The sequence below is a fragment of the Poecilia mexicana genome, unplaced genomic scaffold (assembly GCF_051168715.1).
Source record: "Poecilia mexicana isolate PSO_F unplaced genomic scaffold, ASM5116871v1 scaffold_14, whole genome shotgun sequence".
NCBI lineage: Eukaryota > Metazoa > Chordata > Actinopteri > Cyprinodontiformes > Poeciliidae > Poecilia > Poecilia mexicana.
Window position 1 is genome coordinate 22,032,118 of NW_028263383.1, and position 22,393 is coordinate 22,054,510.

At 36.3% G+C, this 22,393-nt stretch overlaps 1 protein-coding gene and 1 long non-coding RNA gene across 7 annotated transcripts in view; one reads left to right on the forward strand and one right to left on the reverse strand.

The window, feature by feature from the left end:
• The window catches only part of dbn1 (drebrin 1), a 133,301-nt gene that overhangs the window by 85,431 nt on the left and 25,477 nt on the right, over positions 1 to 22,393 (reverse strand). The gene's annotated exons all lie outside the window — the stretch shown is intronic.
• LOC148155538 (uncharacterized) lies at positions 18,691 to 21,121 on the forward strand. Of its 4 annotated transcripts, none has more exons than XR_015765214.1 (6): positions 18,691 to 18,956; positions 19,965 to 20,074; positions 20,164 to 20,281; positions 20,458 to 20,525; positions 20,600 to 20,715; positions 20,815 to 21,121. It is a non-coding gene; the product is annotated as an uncharacterized LOC148155538 (long non-coding RNA). The 4 variants fall into 4 exon arrangements; XR_015765215.1 differs by having other exon boundaries at positions 18,692 to 18,956; positions 19,986 to 20,074; XR_015765212.1 differs by lacking the exon at positions 18,691 to 18,956 and adding an exon at positions 18,974 to 19,370.

Consider the following 22,393-nt stretch of genomic DNA (forward strand, 5'->3'; position numbering starts at 1 on the left):
GATTTGCAACCAGGAAGTAAACTGGCAACATAAAGGCAATGAAAAGCCTACCAACCGAGTTTTAACAGACTTCATCCACTTTGCTGCTTCAGCTTTGCGCTCCAGTCAGATAATTCTCCAATCCAATCCAATTTGGATAATTAGATTATTGCAGCAATACTTTGAGCCATCAGGCCCTTCATAATAAACCCAACATCCAACGGTTTGAATTTAAACAGATCAGGTACAGATACTGATAAGAGTGCTACAGAGATAAATATTGGACTTTAGCATGAAATTTCAGGAAATTTGAATTTGCTGGAAAAATAAATTATTCCTGATATTCTATATCAGAATTTTCAGCTTTTTATGTTTTTGTAAATGACCAAGAATTAAACTTTAATGTAAAAGTGAAACACAAAATGTCTAGAAAATATAATCAACCATTTTGGTTTTAATTACAGGGTTCCAAAATTGACTAAATTTAAAAAAAAATTCCATCATACTAAGTTTCTGCTGTTGAGATGCCAGAAGATGCTTTTCCACTAAATGTGTGGCAAAAGTTTTCAGATATTCTGCAAATGTAAAAAAAAAAATCTATTTCACAATTGCAGTGCTTCCATGAAATATGAAATGCAATTAAAAAAACATGTAAATAAGCTTGTTAAAGTCATAAGTCATTGAAAAAAAAATATGAATCCCCTTGTCCTTGGAAGTGACTACATATTATTAAGTTAATTAATATTATCAAAGGAAAACTTCTCTGTAACATAGTGATGTAAAATGAGCTTGATTCAAGATCGGTGCCTTACAGAGATTTTGTATACGGGGAAAAAAAAAGAAAATAATAAATGGCCAGCTTTCAGTGCGAAAGTGCTACATAATGTGATTTGTATCATTTTAAAATTAAATTCCAGGAATTCTGTTGAGAATTTTCTCCCAAAGTTCAAAAGCACCATGAGTCTGCAAAATAATAGTTGCTGAGTCGCTTCTTCTGCATTCTCACCAACTTAATGTCATTATTTAAATAGAATATAAACAGAGAAAACTTTTCTCACCAATTTAAAACCTACAAGACTAACTCAGTTTTTCAGTGCACTAATTTGATCTATGCTTATCAATGTGAGAACATTTTTATAGTAAAATGCTTTGAGTGAAGTTTTTCCACTGAAATTTTGGGTAAATGTGTGTTGTTGAACAAAAACAACACCTATTAGAATGAAAGACAATTAAAGTCAATCTTTTGCTTTTGCCATTCTGCAGCAACTCACATTATTAAATTAAAGAAAGTTTTCCAGTCTTGAATAGCATATTTTGGAGCTTTTTTGACATTTGTACTCATAAGCACTGATGGAACTGTCACAAAGCATTAAATAGAGCGCTGCAGCAATAAATCTCCTCGAACAGGTACCGAATGCCACAGAAATCAAAACTAATAAGAGAATGTGGCTGCAGGAGGCAGTGTCATTGCAGTCTATTTCTGTCAGACTCCCACTGAGAGGCAAAGGTGCTGTGCCAGGTTGTAACGTTCTGATATTAGTTTGTGTTGGTGAGGTGAAGACAGTGAAAGATATGAGAGGCAACATTGTGTAACTACTAAGGTCTAGTTGGCTTACACAAAGACAAACACAGTTGTTATTACTGGCAACACACAGATATTTATTTTAATTAAAAACAAGTATAACCTTAATTATTTCAGTTTATGATGAATTTATCCATACAGTTTTAGAATGCCATTAGACATACCTCAATTTACTCACATAATTAGCATATGTGGTGATATCACTTCCATTTCAGTTGGTAGAGCTGCATCATGTGTTGAATAGGGCTCGATGTGGCTGTCCTGGTTTTAAGTCCAATTCTCTGCATGTCTCCCTCTTCTTTTTCCATCCTCTTTCCTTCAAATTACTTTCAAACATAGAATTCTAGTGCAAAACTATTCTTTTAAAAATGCTACAAAACTTTGCTGTACATTTCTTCATTTGTAATAGATTCTTCAATTGAATAATTCATAATAAAATGCAGACTAACTTGAATGTGCATCTATGGTGTTAGTTATTTCCATGTATAATTAAACAAGTAATTGATCCATTATTAGAATGCCACCACACATATGCTAAGCCATATGCTAATTAGCATGTATAGTATCAGTACTTTATGATTATTTAATCAAAGGTTTGATCCACTTTTAAAGCTAGCCTATTGGCTGTTAATAGCCAAAATAACTATAAACAGCTGTTTTACAATACTATAAGTTTTAGTGTATGCATGGCATTCATTTGTTCCATTCTATTTTTAGAATGCTATAAAACTTCACTATAGCCTATTTAGCTAGCTGGTATGGTGTTAAATATCTTAATATATATGACTCAGTTTAGAATATTAAAGTTTGTAGCAATTAATCCAATGTTAATCAACACGCATGGTGTTAAAACATTTATTTAAACATTTTTGAAATGGTGCCAAACTTATTTGTAGTTAGAACTAATAAATTTAGCTGAAGTCATTTAAAGCTTCAAAAAGCAGAGAGCAGTATTTTAATATGCATTGAAATTAATATTATTGTAAGTCAGAGGAGAAATTTTAAAATACGGCCGATGTGATCACATTATTCAGGTTTGACTTACTAACAGGCTAATAAGTACAGGCTTACATTTTTTAAGAAAAGGTATGATAGTTAATCTGTTTTTTCAATGCTAACAAATCAGGTTATACATTACTGGCTTGACTGCAGGTACTGTGTTCTCCACATTTTCTTTGACAGATTCGTGGTTTTAGACTGCTAAAATATTTGGCTACAATTAGCCATATGCTAGTTGTCCTCCTTGACATTTGTATTAAAATTTTGAAAGATTGTTTTGTTTTAAGAGAACAGAAAACATAATTACTTTGTAGAATATAATGGAAATGTTGGAAATAAATTTCTTAATTTATTTGCATATTACAGTTTTCTTACCCTTTAGTTATTAGCTTGTTAACATTTAGCTAAACTTTAAAAATGGTGGAAATGGAAGATGGTTTTAAAAAGCTTGTTTTAAATGAATTCTTTGTTGTCCAGCTCAGAATGACCTCTTTGTAGTTTTAATGTAGTGCTATCTCCTCTGTCTGCCTAAGTCCAGTTGGACTTATAAGCCTGAGATAGGTTAGATGGAAACCACTGATGATGTCAACAAGACACAAAAGACCCATTTCTTTATCACTTCATTTCCCACTTATCTGTTTTCAATCACAGCTGCTTATTTTTAACAGTCAGGGGATATGTATAGTTTCTCTGCTGAAGCATCTGTCACAGAAGCTGCTGCTGGTAGCGCACCGTTTCTACAATTTACATCTGAGTTTTCACACTGCTGATCGCATCCGGAACACGTTTGCACGTTGAAATAATCATCGATCTCCTACTTCCAGCTCCGATGAAAGCGTTGGGGAACTGGTACAGTAAACAGTTTTTTTTTTCATTACATTTTAGAAAATATATGGATGTGAAGGACAAAATAATCGAGTAATTGAAATTACAGCTTTTTAAAGGAACACACAGAAGAATGTGTTTGGTATTGGTTAGAATATCAGCAACACAACGAGCAGCTAGGTAATTTAAAGCTTAAGAGGCAGGGAGTAGGATTTTAATATTTATTCTCAGTTTTACTGGAAGCCAGAGGAGAAATTTTAAAATAGGATTGATGAATTCACACCTTTCAGGTTTGATATACTAAAGCTGGCTCTCTAAGTTCTAACAATATACCCAATAATATCTAAAGCCTTCATGTTCCAGGAAAGTCTCTAAATGCCAGATATAAAATATACGTTTCGCAAAGTTAGCTTTTAGCTCCACAAAGTGACTTTGCTCCAGGAAGTATGTGCCAGCCTGGCTTATAAGAGTAAACTTCAAGTTCCAGAAAATTAAACTGTATATTTCAGTACGGTAATAAGATCTAAAAAGCAACCTGTAAGTTCCAGAAAGAGAAAGTACCAACTTGAAAGATGCCTTAACTCACTCCACAAAAGTACTTGAGTTCTTCCAGTTGATCAGTTTGTAAAATTCACCATGAAACCCTGCAAGTTTGAGAAATCAACTCTAAGTTTTCAAAAGTCACCAACGCAGAGGTGAGTAGATAGATTACCCAAAAACTGATCATTTATAGCAAAACAGACTTCTACAGCTAAAAAAATCCTTCTAACATCAACATGTCAAAATATCAGCCCTTTCTGTTTGATTTAATATCAACACAGTGCATAGCTGATCTGTTGATTTAGTATTTGGACTAAACAATTAATAATTGGATAGCAAAAGGTGTTTAATAGAAGGTTTTATTTTTTTGTAGAATTGGAATCAGCTGAAACTAAAACTATTTGAGTTTTAGATAAAAAAGATTAAAAACAAAAAAACTCACTGTAAATATGTCTTACATATTTACGGTAAAGTAGAACATATTTACAGTGAAAGTTTTTTGTTTTTAATATTTTTATCTAAATGCAAAGTATAAATTTTTTGTACAGCTTTGGCTTAATTACTGCTCTGAATATGTCTTTTTTAAAATCTATATGCTAGTTAATTGGCTGATTTATAAATTAGCTGATGATTATTTCAATAAATTGAATCCTTTTTCAGCCCTATTTGCCTTCTTTAAATCCGACATTATCCTGCAGTGAATCTAAAAAAGTCACTTCCATTTCATTTGCCCTGATCTGCTCACTAGTTTCTGGTTTTAGATTTTAGAGTTGATAGCTTCAGTCCATTTTCATCCCCTCTCTGCCTGATACCCAAGACCAGAAAACACAACTGAGGCTTCCTCCAAACCGCCAAGAATGTCCTAATTTTAATCAAAAAGAACAGATTCTCTCAGATAAAAGTTGGTCTTTTCCAAATTAATGCTGTGCTGCTTGTGGATAAAAACGAAACTCTTGGCAGCCGTAATGAGGAACAGATAAGAGATTTACCCAAAATCGCATCCTGTTGTGTGTTGCTGCAGGAAATTGGGCACAAACTGTACCAGACTGCAGAGTAAGCTTCACATTTTACATAACAGCATTTTCCTGAGCAGCTCCAGCTTCTGACTTTGTCAAAGTAAAAAAACAAAAACACATAATGTCTGTCTGTCTGTGGGTTGGGAGTTCATGTGCCAACAGGATGATAAGATGAAGCTAAGTTAAAGAACCGAGACGATAATAGGCAATACTGCTTCATTTGGGTCCAGTGGGATTTTGAAGGTGTATATTTCATTAATGTCAGATTTTTCAGTTTCAGAACTCTGAGCCTTTGCATACATCTATAAATGGATTAAAGGGGCAATATTATGTTTTCCAGGAATATAGTGCCATTTAAAATACAATCAAGTACCTACTTGCAGTTGTTATGAAAATGCTATGTATAAAACATGACTCAAAAAAAAATTGCTAATTAATGCCTTGAAATTGGGCTTCTATCTTTTTAAAAAGTCCTGCTCTTTCTGAAAATAAGCCTTTAAGAAGTCATCCCAACATGGCTCCTCTGTTAACCCTTTAACACAGGGGTGTCCAAAGTCGGTCCTCGAGGGCCGGCATTTTGCATGTTTTAGTGTCTCTGGTTTGACACACCTGCATCACATGATGGCTCATTAGAAGGCCTAAGCAGAACACTGACTTGCTGAGGAGGTTGTTACAACCACTAGGGAGAAAACTAAAACATGCAGGATGCCGGCCCTCGAGGACCAACTTTGGACACCCCTGCTTTAACAACACTTTTACCAGCGTTGCACTGAGAAGTAGCTCGTATTACGAGCTCAGCAGATGTGAAGTTCCACCAGGTGTTTGCTAGTTGCTGCTGACTAGTTTGAAAGAGCTGACTTGGGGAAGAAGAGACAGGGAACTGGGGGGTGAGACCTGCGACACAGAAGCTCAGAAACTTGGAAGCTGCAGCCCTGAGGAGGAACTGCACCTTGAAGGCGGGGCCGATCCACCCAGGCATTTTGTACAGCTGAATGGTTGCCATAGAGATTAAAGGATTTCTCAAACATGCACAAAATAATCAAAGCAACAGCTATGTTTTTGATGAGCAAGTAAAACTATAACATGATGTAAAGCTAAAAAAAAGTGGATTTTACATAATCCTGCCCCATTAAGTTATGGGATGATCAGTCAAATACAGGTAGAAAATATTTCAAACAATTCAAGAGAATTTTAATTCTCCTTTATGATGCTCTGAGTTGTTTAGTTCAGATTAAGACAATAGCTAAGACAGTAAAATTAAATTATTCAACATTATAAACAGCGTATTAGATGGAAAAATATAATTGTATAAGTATAATTGTTTAGCTCAGTTTGATGATCACACTCCAACAGTCATCACTTCTGATATTCCAGAAATGGCACTTGAGCCATGACAGTTTCTGCAAGTGGCTCGTTGATTTCAAGCTTGGCCTAATTATAATCCTCCAAATGCCAGGAGAGACACACTTAAAGTGAAAAACTCCAAAAGTTGCTACTCCATCTGTTTTCCAAGGTGTGGTGGGAAAAATAAGCAAACAAAACAAAACTAAAAAAAAAAAAAGAGTATCTTTTTGAGATTCGATGGAGAGTGAGAGCGTTAAGTCGTCGGCCTTTGGGAGAGAGCAGCAGCAGGGTTAGCGGTTCCCTAACAACACCCAGATGGTCTGAGAACAACGTGTGTTGTGCGAAACCAGAAAGGAGTTTCAGATGAAGACTGTTGCTGGTTCTCACTTTGATCTGAACAATTAACCTCTAAAGTCCCTCAGAGGATAGTGAACACAAACCGCATTTAAGAAAAATAAAATGGGAGCAGAAATTACAAAAACAACAAAAACAGATACAAAAAGACATAAGAGATGAAACTAGATATAAATTACTCTTTGCTAGAATAGTTAGAATTTCTCAAAAACTGTACAAACTGTCATTCAAGCTCGTAAAACTGCACAGCACCAGGCTGATTTATTAAAAACAGCCAGTGGAGAAAATCCCCCACTGCTGCTGAGAGAGGATCAGAATTTTCCTCTGTGCTTTAAACTGTAAGACAGAACTATTAAACATATTCAGCTGCTGCAGATATGTTTACAGGAAGCATTAGATCAGTACGATTCCTGAAGTGTGGCAAAAAACATTTCTTGTATGGCAGTTCTGAATCCACCAAAATCGAGAATGAAATTAAAAAATACATTAATGACTAAATATAATTACTGGTCATGTATGTTATAAAAACGTTATTTTATTTGACTTTTTCATTGGCCACCCATTTGGGTAAATGTGTTGGAATGTAAATGAATATATTTATATCCTTTTGACATAATTTTCACATTTTGTATGTGTTTTTCAGTTGTTATTCAAATGAGTCAGTGTTTTGTGTGAAAGGAACGAAATAAGACCAAAAACCAAGATTAGAATCAGTTGTGCTAAAGGCTAATGCTAACATCTAACAACAACCAAAAAAACCCTGAGGCATCAGTGGTGCCAAAAACAAGTGCCAATGACCTACCGTTTAAAATCTCAGAGCAGTGTTGACAGCTATTACTATAAATGTAATAAACAACAGCTAATTGCATGTATAATGCTAAGAGCAAGTATTTGTGTACAAAAATCCAGCCACAAACTGTAAATTCTTATAGTACAGGAAACAATGCTAATGCTTGTAGTTCTAGGCCAGTGGTTCTTAACCTGGGTTCGATCGAACCCCAGGGGTTCGATGAGTCGGTCTCAGGGGTTCGGCGGAGCCTCTGCCGCGGAGGTAAAGACACACTTGTGTAAAATCGTGATGAAGCGCCCCGCTTTGCCATCACTTGCTGCAGAGGATCACGTTACATTGCTTAGCTAATCAGTGCTGCGGAGGAGAACTGATTGAAGGAGTTCCACTCTCAGCATGGATTTGAACTTGTGTCTTTAATTACTTCAGCAAAGCTCACCGTTTTTACCAAATGGGGTATATGCCACGAGAGGTGGTGACATATTTCTGTTTGAATTTATTCCACATAGGTTGGTTCCGGGTCCTGCTTGCTCCTATTGTTCTTGGCCGAAGCTGCAAGATCTGTACCATGAAAAAGACGCAAAACTTAAAATATCTGTGAGCTACTGGTACAACGACTGAGTTTTGTGGTGTGCCGTTGTGTCCAGTAATTAGTCGGTACCATCCAGTGCTTAGTTTTTTCATTTTCCAGCTGATATCAAGGCGACAGCGGACTGTAGCCAAAACTTAGCCACTACAGCTAACACGCGGTTTGTAGCTGCCTGCTATTTCAAAGCTTGAGGATATTGAAGATCCAGCATCAGAAATGGGAAGATGGGGGATATAAAAGGAGTTGTACGTGGTTCGTTTAGTGGAATAATTTGTTGGAGGAAAATAATGCCGGAGGAAATCCACTGCTATGGGAACAGGCTGAGAACAGAGGCAGCGATTCGGCACAAGGTAAGTCAATACGTGTGTGTTGATGTGCGTTTATGTTATATGGAGTATGAAATTATTTTTAGGCCACTCCTTAGTTTTTGTTTATGTGACAATTATATAAAATACATTTAACATGCAGTCGGAGCGATACCGAGCACTGTAATTTAAAAACAGCCGAGAGCAGCAATGCTCCAAACCACACAAGAAGTCAGTCAGATTAAAGTCCAAAACCTTCGCTTTACAGCCGTTTAAGTGGCACCGACCCACATAAAAAACCCACAGAACAAATGGTGCAAATCACGTATTTCCCGAATCCCGAATATATGATTATCTACCTTTGCTGTTTCATAATTATTATCCACGTTAGAGTGAATTTTTCCACTTGACTGCTATAATCTGTTCTTGCGTTACACAACGTCATTTCTCTTTTTTTCCCTCTGAGATTCTGCTTAGAAAATGAGGTTATGAAGTTACATCCTCCCGCTGCTTTTTGTTTTTAAAATGGTTAACGGTTACCGTGGGCAAATCCAGCAAGGACCAAGTGAAAACTCCATCTCTAACACAGAGTGACCTGTGCACCGGAAGCAGGCTATGTGGAAAAAAAATGCAGAAGTGCTAAAACGGAAGTCCGTGGCATATACCCTATTCTGTAGCTTTCGGTGTACTTCTAAATCTGCTCCTTAGTCGCATCTTTTCGGGGTTGGTACTGCCTCTAGTGGCGTGGGGGTGGTAACACAACTAATATAATTACATTACTAAATCAGAATACCGCAAAGTCTTTATTATTTATTAATTTTTCACTCTCTTAAGAATGTAGAGCTAATTAAATGATCTAAACAAGACCTTAAAGTGTTTCCAGTTTCTCTCGATGGCCAACCTGTTGAAACTGTGGCAAATTTTAAATACCTTGGGTCGTTCCTGGACAGTCAGCTCAACTTTGCTGAAAACACTGACTATATTTTGAATAACTGTTCTCAGAAACTCTACCTTTTAAGAAGACTTAGTGATCATGAGGTGCCCCATCTAGACTCTAGTTGGGGCACCCCTATGTCTTGAATTTGGGGGGAAAAAAATCATATTTTATTTATCACTACAGAAGGGTTCAGTGAATGCACATATGAAACTGGTTGGTTCGGTACCTCAAAAAAAGGTTAAGAACCACTGTTCTAGGCACTAACACTAAAGATGTAGGCTAAAGCTGAAATGTTGACAGTTCTTCACAGTAAAGGTTACTGCCAACAGTCCAAGCAATGAGAACATTAATGCTCATAATTCAGAAATTTAAAAAGTTAACGAAAATCCCTAAATATAGCGACAAAACTGCTAAGTTGACAACAGTGCCATGACCGAACTGACATTAAAGAAGACGGTGGCTTTTGACTAGAGTTTGAATTAAGTGCTATAGGCTTATTTCAATTGTGCTAATGTTGCTAATAATGCTAAAAAAATTTCCTCAAACCTGAAGTATTTCTAGCAGTGTGACTAGTTCTTGTAAAAGTAAAAAAAATTCAGTTCTTGTGGAAATTAACTCAAAGAGCTATTTTTCAAATAAAGGGTTATATATTTTTTCTGTTTTATATAATCTTTTCTTTAAAATTGTATAAATCAGATAAATATTTGTCCATCTCGGAGTGTGTTTTTAAGTCCCACATAAACAATCCTAAATCTAAATGCAGTGTTAAAGTCCAAACAACATAGCAAGCAACTATTTCTAACAATGCTAGTTACTTGTGCTATGCTGTGATTTTTTTCATAACCATTCATAAAAGAAATCATATAAAAGGAAAACAGAGCCCTTACAAAAATAAAATATGTTTGTCACTAAAATGGTCATCTTGAATATAATGGTTGCACTTTTAACAATCATTACGAACTAATCCCATAAACAAGCCACCACTTGATTTGAAAAAAGTAAATAAAAAAATGGATGAAAATTAATAATGCATTGACTTGTTTTGTTGGGTCCCAATGAGTGGTCCAAATTTGAACATCTTTCTCAAAATGTACACACACTAAATCATAAAAGTATTATTCACATACTAAAAATTAACTATCAAAAGATATGTTTATAGAAAATTTGCATATGTCCATTTCTAGCCAACATGGAAGATCCCACATAAGAAGATCCTTCTAAAAAAATTAAACAATCTGTTTTAGCAGTTTGATGGAAACACATGAAGAGACCAGGGAAGAGATGCTTGTATCAAAGAAGACAAAGACAGTAAGCGACAAACCAAACCTGCCCCTGTGTCTCGTATTCACCCGCCCTCCTCACATTCACACACCAATAAGGCAGAGTGCTGAACTCAGCACAGTGCAGGCTAAGCTGTCGTCACCGTTTGTCTCTCTGCTCTCACTCTGTCCTTGTTTTATGCTGCAATGTTAGAACGCAAAGCACAATAAACTTAGTAACCTGCTTAAAACTGCAGCAGCACATTGCATATTAGTTGTAAATGTTATCCTTAAATACCTGTGAGTTTTGCTAAAGAACAAAGAATGTTCTAACCTGTAAGAATAAAGGCGAAGCAACCTGTAAATTCAAGAAAAGCAACATGTAGGTTTTATTAGTTGTGCATTTGTTGATTAGTTTTATTGTTATTTAATTTGACTTCAAATTTTCAGTTTTATTTTACTATTCATTAATTTTAAACATTTGTTTGGCAGTTTAGCTTTTATTTTTCTGAAAAATGAAGAATAGAAGCATAAGGGAAAATGTTGCAAACAGCAAAGATCTGAAGCACTTCTGTTTTGTGGAGTGAGTGAGTTAGCAGCATTTCATATTTACTGTTTTTGCCATTTGCAGTATTTTCCTTTTCGCTTCCATTTTGTATGATTGCTACATTTTTTGTGGAGTTTTTCTGTTTCTTATTTTTTGTGTTGGCATCATTCATGTATTTGCAGATTGTTTCGCTCTTTGTGTGTGTTTGCATCTCTCGACCATCGTAGCTTAATATTGACTCAAACTGAGTTATCAGCACAATACAAAATGTAACAGCAATTCTGTGACACAATTGCTGAAGGAAAAAAAAGGGCATTTTGTTTTCTTTTTTTATCTCTTTCTGCATTGCTAAAAATGTTATGTTAAAAATGCATCTCACCAGCTTCTAAATCCACTGCGAGAAAAACAAGGAGCTTTAAAAGGCTCAGAACAAAAGCACCAATCTCCAAACACCATTGCAGCTGCACATGGATGCGCAAATAAAAGCCTCAAGGTGCACTCTCTGTACTGGCGTGCACAGTGAATGGGTGAACACAGAGAAACAGCACAAAGCATCTCCACTTCACCTATCCTCATGTGTCTTTTCTCACCAGAGGCCTTGGTAACGGCTCTGCTCTGCAGGGAGACACAGCTCTGTCCTGCACATACAAACCAGCTGGATTTAAAATTCAAGCACTGCTGATCTAGCTGAAGATGTGCTCAGCATAAAAATCACAATTCTCAAACTGCACCATCACATAAACACTTTCCAAATTACACGACATGATGAATATCAACTTGTTTTCAGTTAAGATGAAAGGACATTTGAGGACAGGCAGACATGTAAGGGATCAGCTGTTTGGATCCAGCAACAAATCCAAAGCCCTGTTTCCTCTCAGCAGACGGCAGAGGCCAAATCATGCAGACTCGGTCTCGCCAAAAAACCAGAGGGCAAACCGATGCTGGCTGCCTGTACCTCAAATACCGAACAAAATGACCGCCTATGTTCTGGAGCCCTGCATTCTGTTTAGTCAACAGAAACTTGCTTTACACCCGTGGCTCTGGGTGAAACCTAATACAAACTTAATGAGGGAAACGTTATTTTTTTTCTGCAGAGTAAGAGGATTTCTGCGCTGTCCGAGTTCATAAAATCTCCAACTAACCCCTGAGAAACATCTCTCAAAGTCCAGAACATCCGGGCTTTCCATATATTAGGACCCTCTTCGGCTTTCTGGTTGAAAACCATTTATCTGTATTATTTTTTTATTTCAAAGAATATTGTGATACTTAGAAATTTAAAAACATAGTGCATCTCCGTCTAAGAGTAACCCAAGATACTAGGATTGACTCCAATGTTTCATTACAAATGTTTCAAATAAGATAATTCTGTATCAATTTATTAAATATTTCAAAATGCATATATTACACAATACTGGTGTAGCAGATAGTTTTATTGTGGAATTTTACATATATGCATATGTAAAAACAGAGTGAGGATCCCACACATGGAAATAAATCATTAAACAGTTGAATTTGGTCAAAACTGCATAAAATAATTATAATGAGCTGAGTGAGACATTCCTCTGCTGATCCGGTCTGGAGGAGTTAATCACAGACATTTTAACTGTTAGCACATGTGCAGAGAGCAGAGGGATGAATATACATGAGTCCAGGGAGGAAGGGAGACGTTTGAGGCACAAAGAAAGGAGGTCAGATTGAGCTGCAGCAGAACTAAATGAAAGCACGCTCACTTTTCAAAACACAGCATACTATATAGTGGAAATGCTTGAAAAATAAAGCAAACATGTAGTTTATTTTTATAATTAGATATAAAATTTAAATAAGCATTGAGAAATATTTAGAAAAATTAAATAAATATCTCTTTTTCTTCATGTAATATAAGATTTCAGTGCCTGAATAGGATTATTTTTAAACATAATGAAAAAGAATGTACAATTTTTTTATCTATGTACAGAAAATTTCATAGCAGTGCATCATGACTTATCATTCCACAAAATGCTACACTGTATTTTGCTAATACCAGAGAATAAAAATTTTGTTCTCTACATGTTCATGATGCATTTCAAGCAAAATTATTCTGCTGTCAGTGAATTGTCTTGTCTTCCTAAACATCAACATCATGTCAGAGTTCAGAGATCGCAGCATCCGATTTGGGTAACGCTGATACTGTTGCTGGGCGGATGTTCAGTTTATGAAGTCTTAGTGACCTTTATTGCATTTTGAACCCAGTTTAAACAATAAGAACAGGGCAAAATGTTGTAGGCTTAAATACATCAACAAAATATGTCTTCATTATTGCAGAATTGGTTTGGGTGATAACATAACAATACTGCCACATTTAGCACGGTATAAAAAGGTTGCTGATTCTTTTTCATAATGAATTGCTGCTACCAAGAGCTGGAGTTTAAAGGTGATCTATTATGCTTCCTTCAATGGGTTAGGATATGTCTATAGGCTACAAAAACCTGTTAATTATATCTTATGCCAAAAATCATTCTTAGATAATCAGATTCCAGTTTGGTCAGTTCTGTCTATTTTGAAGCCTGTCAGAATGAGATGTTTTGGGACCTCTGTCACTTTAAATCCAAATAAGCTGCTGATGGCCATGCCTCCTTAACTTAATGTTTACACTCTCATGTGAAAATGGCTACAAACAGATGCCCAATCATACAACCATACAAGTCTTTGAAAAGCAGAATTGGAGCCTCCTGCACAACCAACAAGAATGCAGCAAATGGCTTCTGGATGGTAAGTCAACAACAAAACACTTGTTTTTTCTAGCAGCCATTGTACAGTGCATACAGCGGTAAAATCAGCTCTCTAAACATGCTGGAGCTTGGCTGGGGTTGCTGGGTAATGTCCATTGTGACCCAACGAATGGAAAGTTTTTGACACAACTAATTTTCCAGACACCAAAACACATTAACTTATTACCAAAAACTGGCGGTGTGGCACTTTGGGTGTTTTTAGAAGCAGTTGAGAACCAAATAGAAGTAGAAAAACATGCAAATAGTGAATTTTCCAGACGACATGTTAGTTTTTACATTTGAAGGATTGTTGTTTACACGTGGAATGTTTTTTTTTTTTTTTTAAATAGCATCTTATTTTACAGCCGTGCTGCTCGGTGGTGGTTCTGTGGTGATTATGAGACACACCTTAAACTAGCCAAAGCCAATACAAGACAATACAAAATAACTAAAGTGTTTACGTTTGGTACCATGCTCACTTGTCGCATCGCAAACATGTATGTAATTTGCTCGCCACTGTGGTGTAAATCACTGTTAGAAATGTTTTTAGAATATTTAGCAGGCATGTTTTTAAACTCCTGCATTGTCATCATAACTTCCAGCCAGTTGTGGTTTGGTGTGGTGTGCTTTTATCTTGACCTGCTCACTTTGTATCATGGCAGTTCACTAAAAACTTGGCAGTTCACTTAGCAATTTGGGAACCATCACTCCATTGAACCAGAGGTTACCGAAGAGGATTAAGGCCACTGAAAAAAAAATTACTTTAATCTCAGAATTCTGACTTTAATCTCAAAAGATTAAATCTCAGAAGATTAAAGTCAGAATTCTGAGATTAAAGTAAAAATTCTGAAAAAAAAAGTCAGATTTTTTTTTCGTTTCAGCGGTCCTAATCCTCATCTGCAAGTGCTGCCTTTTTCTACAGCTGACCTAAATAAAAAGAAAACAGGGTTTCAAATAAAAATAAATATGTTTCTATTTATAAACGACAAAGCATCCATTGGTTCCTGCCTTTCATCCTCCTACAAACCATCTCTGGTTGTGATTTAATCCTTCAAGAATGAATGACTTGTCCAAAAAAAAAAAAAGAAAGAAAAAGCTTTTATTTGAAGCAAAACTCTGTATGAAACATCCTACACCTCTGCAGAGCCTGTAAACTGCCGCCCTCCCCATAAATCACTGGAGATGTTGCATAAATCCCAAAGCCTCGGCCGTCATCCAGCGAACGTGTTGATGTGAGGAGAAAGAGAGAGGTCTAGCAAGAAGGAAGGGTTTGGCTGTATGAATGCCAGCTTATTTCAAGGGATTTTGGCACTTCTTTTTTTTTTTTTTTTTTTTTGCACCTGGAGTTCATTTATAGAAACGTCTAGCAAGTGTCATCTTCTGCTGGAACATGATATTTGGAGGGAAAATAGTGATACAGCAGCAGCAAAGTGATTCAGTCACAAAGAAAATGAAGCCAGATGAGGCAAAAATTCAGACATGCTGCTGATGCAGATGGAGGCAGGGCCTATCAATGTTTGTAAATGTTTTTTGTGCGTCACAGAAATAGAATATTGTGATTGTGAAGCTTTAGTTAATCGCATGACGGTAAGCTGTTCACACGGAAGTCTCATTCTGGTCAGGTTTAATTAGCAGTAGGAACAACCCCATGCAGAAGTAAAAAAACAACAACACAATAATCAAATTTCAGCAAAAAATCTGAATAGAGCATTATGACCTGCTGCATATGAAAATTGCCTTAGTTTCCTTTTTTACTAAATTTGCAGACATGGAAATAATCACACTCTATACCCCAGAATTTTAGACATCCTGACACTAAGTTTACTTTTAAACAGTCTTAAAACAGATCAAGATTATTAACAAATTTAGGAACTAAAAAACTTAAACAGTATATGACACAAACTTGTCTTTGCAACATGAGCTCAGAATAATAAGGGGATGCGTGAAAGAAAGCAGGATAGACAGACACATAGTATTGTTTGATTTTCCACAAAGCCATATTAAAAACTTCCAAAATAAATGCGTTGAGCTGCTGAATAAAATAACAGTGGCAGCTTGAGTGTTTTTCTGTCATCCTGGAAACCACTGTGTGAATTTTATTGTGTCAAAGCTGCTTTGTTTGTATTTAATCGCTTTGGCCTGGGAACTATTTCTGAATAAATGTGGAAGAGATAGCATGGAAACTGTCTAAAAGGAGATATGTTATCTTCTTAAAAGTAGCTGAAAGACTAAGATAAATGGGGAGCAACTCAGATCTCTTAATGTCATTGTTTCTGCTTTAAAGGACAGCCAAGACAAGAAAAAACCTGACAGTTAAACCACACCTGATGTTTGCAGGCTGATAACAGGGAAATAATTCCACAGCTCAGTTAGAAGAAGAAGAATGAGGATGATAAGCGGGAAGCTTTGCCATTACCACTAAAACTACTTCAGGGAGACTGTTGGGAGAGTCAACAGTTTGGTTGTAAGTGTTACCACATCTTTGTCAGCTAGATGCCCAGGCCGTGGCTCTTCTAGAAAGAACAACGATCCTACCGTTAGTTAATAGTTGGACGAGTCGTGTATGTGAGAGGCCGGGAGGGTCACCGATAAAAAGAGATCGAATCAGTAAGCTGTGGTCATGTGAGGACAGGATTCTGTTCCAACTAAACACAAGAGGAAGCAAACTGAAGGGAGAACTTCAGACAGGAGGAAGAGGAGAGCTTAGGCTAAACTAGAAACATGTCAGTCTATGACGGAATATTAGAGAAATGAAAAGAAATGAAATTAATATCAGAAATCTTCTAGAAAAAACAAAGGAACATTTTGAGTTTGAAGAGATGAAAATATGCTGGAAAAAACTAAACTAGAAATTTTCTGGAAAAAAGAAAAGAATTGTTGACTTTTGGAAACTGAAGTTTGAGTTCTTGAGTAGCCTTTTTACCAAACACTATTTTATCCTTACTTGGTTGATCGCTTTGGCAGAGTATTACTGAATGAGGGGACATACCAACAGATTAGACAAGCATCATCTATTTGGGACCCAAGTGTTCCTTCAACACTACTGTAAACACCTAAGATGCTTATTCAGCTGCAGCATCTTTGGTTTCCATTCACATCCTTATGGGATAATCAGTGTTGCCCCTCCACATGTGTTTAGTTTTGTCTCATCCACACATGTGGAAACAATAACGGCTGCAGGCTGTTGGGGTGAGGTCCTGGCCCTCCAGAGATCGCTCCACAGCTGGGACCGCTCCTACTTCTCCTCCTCATCCTCAGGAAGGTGATTTAAGAGTCTTCGTCACTCAGCTGTACACACTTAGCAGTTGGAAGAACGCTGAACTAAAGGTCAGGCCAGTTTAAGCCTCACAACACACACACGCACACACACACACAGCTGGACTGTTTTATGTCTGAGACTTAATGTGGTGCAAAAGTCCAACAGGAAGCTCCCTCAACAGAGATGGCCACTTATAATCTAGTAAAGATTATGGGTAACGGCCAGTTGGGGAAATAAAGATTAAAGCAAAACAATGCAATGCTACAAAATTATAGCTTGTGTTTGAGTGCATTTTAGAGGACAACATTGTGACAGCTTCTAAAGAAAAAGCTGATTTGAGATTTATGATGCTTTACTAGTTAACTAAAAGTTCAAAATGTTCAAAGGAGCAAAACACAAAAAAGCCTTACTGTACTGAAAAAAGATTGTTGATGCTTGTACAAACTAATCCACAGCAAAACTAATTTTACATAAACTAACCTTTTTGGTAATGCATTTTCACCTCTTGCCTTAATTAAAAAGTTTTTAGCCACCAGGACAGCAGTGGTGACGAAGTCTAAATTAACTTTAAGCAAAAACTTTAAAGGTGATTCAAGCACATGGTCCACATTTCCTGTTTTTGGAAAATTTATTTAACATGTCAGAGTTCGTGATGAACAAGAAGCTTCCAGATTTACTCAACCTCTGTGTGGACTTCGGGGTTGCCAAATCTGACAGTTTCCAGCCAAAACACAACATAAAATCCACCCAACTTCAAAAAACACAAAAATAAAAAACAGCCTAAATCTAAACCTCTATTGAAACATGGGTTAGTAGTGCCAGGTATAGAATATAGGTCAACGTCCTCATCTATATGTGACCAGTGACATACTTTGTAATCCTCAATTCAGAACGTTTTTGGTTGACCTTTGTTATATTCACTAGTTCCTGTTGGGACTTTAAGGAACTTGACTTTTTGAACACCAAGCTTGTGTTTTTATACCACTATGTTCTTTTAATTGATGAAGTAGCACTAAGATTTCTGTTTTACAACACTATTACATAGTGACGCTTGATTAAGCAATGACTATTAATCATTGATGATGTCATTCTGGACATATCCAAATAAATAAACAAATAAAATGAGTACAAGGATAATTTGATTCAAATGTTCATTTTTGGTCCTTTTATTTTAACAATCTACCCAAAGTTGATTTTTCCAGCCCAACATGTTCAAAAGAAGCTCAATTGGGCAGAAACACGCCTAATCTGGCAACAACGAGGACCTCCAAACTAGGCAAAGTAATGTACTTGCTTTTGGTAATCCTCTGAAGTTTTATGAGTGAAAATATATAAAGAATGGTTAAAAAAAATCCTGACTATTCTTTTTTTAGAAAAGACAAAAATTTTGTGGTTTTTAAATAAATAGCTCAAACTGGCATTTCATGTGGTTGCATCTAGAAAGACAAACCAAATTCTTCTTGAATTTTTCATTAAATAGGATTCTCCCAGATTTTATCTTTATGCATTTTTCAGACACGTTTTGCATTGGGTAAATGTAATTTCTTTTATTCACAGTATTGACTAATGTGTACATATACACAGTAAAAAATGCTGGGTTATTTTCATAACCCAATTTCTGGGTTGAAGCTGTTGGGTCATAGGTTGGGTTAGTTTGACCAAATATTGGGTCAAAATTCATAACTCATGAGTTGGGTCAGAAATTTATCGGAAGTCTACATCTTGCACACTTCTGTTGGGCCAGGAGTTGGGTGGGTAGATTTACCCAAACGGTTGGGTTAAAGATGAAACTTGGAAGAAGCCACGCCCCTCTTCACAAGCCTCCATTTTCAACATGACTGTGAACGTTGCATAACGGACTTCTCCTCTACTTTGAAATAAGACATGGTAAGTAAAAAGAAGATAAAGTTTCAACGTTTATAGAATTTTATACATAAATTGAATTTATTTCAAACATGTTTGATATTTATTTTTATGGTTATTTAAAATGTTTATTACGGTAGGTTCCTCTGACAAAGAGCTTCGGTGTTGCTACAATACGGATGTTGGGGAAAAAATAGATGAAGGGGAAGGGCACAATTTGTCAAGTAAATTAAATTCAGTTTTTAATATAACCTCAATCATATTTGTTCGTAACTTAACATAGTCAAATTTTTAAAAATCGATTTAGTTTTAAAAGAAAGGTAGTTGACGGTTTGTCCCCTGATTTTTGCAATATGCGCGCGCATCCTTAGCGGGCTGAGGCTACGTGTTCGAACACCAGCAGTAATGGCGGAGGAGAGCGAGCAGAGCTTTAATAATGTGGGTATATTATGCTTTTTGAAAATAAAATAACTTTTGCAAAGTTATTAGGCGATAAATTAGTTGTGTAAACCTGAATTATGCGCTCGGTTTATTAACATATAGCTTAATTACAAACATGCTCGGACGTGTTCGCACTTATCGCTCCCCTCCAGCCGCCGGCTCGTCTCGCCCTCTCTGTCAGTTGACCGGGCGGAGCGGCTCGTTAAGCTGAGAGAGAACGACCGTCTCCCGGCACATTGCTTTCAAACTCCCGCTGGTTTTAGGCAACGAATTAAAAGCAAAACTAAGACAATATCTAATGTTAATGTTTGCTCATTTTATTATTATTGTTACTACGGTATTAATTACAAATACATTTATTTAAAGTTGGTGCTGAAAGTTATTCAGCACTAAGTTTGTGTTAAGTTTTACTTCTAAATTAAATTATATGTGTCATTTTATTTTATTAAGAGCTATATTTATTTTTAGGAACATAAAATTACTCTGAACATTTGAAATTGCTGGCTAATTACAAGTTATTTGCAGTGGAGACAGCTATAAGATTTAATTCAGTCATTAAAGTTTGATTTGTGATTTTGTCTTTTCTGATAGATTTTGTAATTTTACATCCAGGATCTTCAGGAGAATTAAGCGAAACCCAAACTCCTCGTTCTCAACGAAGACCTTCTGCATGACCAAGAACATGAGTCTGCTCCCTCAAGGTATTGAAGCTCAGAAGAAATGTTCTCTAAAATGTTTTCATGCTTTTTAGTTACTGTAACATTTTAACACTAACTTATGTTTGATACAGAAGATGATGTAGTCCTGCAGCTGCTGCCAGTACCCCTTCCTGCTCCACCTTACTAATTTGGGAGAAGTTTCAGATCCATCAACCTGGAAATTCAGATGTTTTCATTGATATCCAGCCTGTAAGTCAACCTTCATCTCTGAATAATGCTCAGATTGTTTAAGTGCATCACATTCAATAGTGAGGTTTTGTGTTAAACTAGAATCAGTCAGAAATTAGTTTTTGAGAATGTAGCCCTTTACCTTTAAATTCACTAAAGGCCTGTTTTTGTGCTTCTCTCTCTTGTTCTCAACGAAGATCTTTTGTATGGCCAAGAAGAGAAAGGAGCGGCCGTCTTCTCAACAACATGAATTTTCTCCCTTAAGGTATTGAAGCTCAAGAGATGTTTATAAACTGTTAACATTTAACATTTTAACACAAGCTTATGTTTCCCATGCAGACAAGATGATGTAGCCCTGCAGCTGCTGCCAGTGCTCCTCCCTACTTACACATTTGGGAGAAGAGTTTCAGATCCATCAACCTGGAAGTTCAGAGGGTTTCATTGATATCCAGCCTGTAAGTCAACATTCATCTCTGAATCATGCTCAAATTGTTTGCTGTTTATATAAGTTCATCACTAATGGCCTGTTATTTTCTGTCTTCTCTCTCCATCAGGTTGGGACAAACCTGGTGGTGCATCTACAAAATGTGACAACCTGTATGTCCTCATGCAGGGAGACAGGCAAAATGCTAAAGTGTCGTTAAAAATGCTCCTTGTTTAATGGCTGAAAGGTTTACTTGTAGTTTGCTTTAAAACAGACTTTTTTTCATTAAATGTTTTCTAATATGGAGTAACAGATACTTCTGGAGTTGTAGCCAAATTAATTGAAGTGATTTAACTACTTATGTTTTGTAACTTTTGTAAATGAAATTGCTGGCTCTATATATGTATCATGTGGAAATAAAAGAAGCTTTAAATTCATATGTCTTTTAATCCTGTTTTTATATAGTGAAATTTAAAATAATTTTTTTTAACCCAACTATAGTGGTATAATAACCCTTGTGTTGGGTTATGAATTTCAACCCAATTTTGGGTCAGTTTAACCAATTTAAACAAGTCAATTTAACCCAACGTTTGGTTAGTTGCCATGACCCAATGTGCTGGGTCAAACCCTCAACCCAACCCAGTTGGGTTAAAACAACCCAGCGTTGGGTCGGTCCATATTTGACCCAGCGCTGGGTTACGTATTGGGTTATTTTTAACCCAGCAGTTTTTACTGTGTACCAAGGATTTTAAAAGCAAAACAGTTAGGATCCCTGGGTGAAGAAAACAATCTCTTTGTATACACAATTATCATCACAGTGGACTTAATAAGCCACCTCTGTTTCATAGTTAAAAAGACAAAACTGTTCCATGTGGACAAGAACCTGCAAGAGACAACGTTCAGATTTCTCACTTATGAACAATACATTCCTCACTACTGTACTGCAGCCCTTTGGCGAGAGTGCCAGACACTTTTTTGTTCCAGTGAAAAGAAATCTGAGGGCCTTCATCCCACAGTATGATCAGACTGAACATCACAAGGATTCGGTTCTCGAGCCAGATCAGCAAATCCCGCTTTAATTTTCACAGCCAAGGGTGAAAGGTTTGGGGAGATTTTCACTATGAGCTTATATGAGTAGATTTGGTTACTAAAGCCTCCAGACATACATTTACAGCTGCCTCACCAGAGACTGATGATTTGGTGGGTTTTAGGTTCATGTCTGGGGGACACTCTTAAATAGGCCAATGAGATAACAGGATATTGGCCAGGCTTACAGTCTATTTCAAAGCCTTAGTAACCAAATTATACAGTGCAGTGGAAATGCTGGTTTTCCATAGACATATAGGTAGAAACCGTTTAGAATATAGTAATATTTAATTATTTATTGCAAAGTGAGAATAATGATAATACCAGTATGCGTTTTCAAAATATTTTTAGTTCATAATCATTGGTTGGCACACATCCACTAATCAGCTAATAGCAGGCATAGTTTTTCAGTTAACTCTTTTGCTGAATTTGAACATGTTTAGCACACTTAGATTCTACCAAATTATTTTTTTCTGGATAAATTCAAAAGTGCTAATTTACTTGGATGTTTAGATATACAGTTATCTAACCAAATTTGCTGAAGCTTTGGTTATTGACTAGAGAATTCTTCAAGTAGTTAGATATCTGTCTCATCTGCTGATTTACTGCTTGACATCTGACCG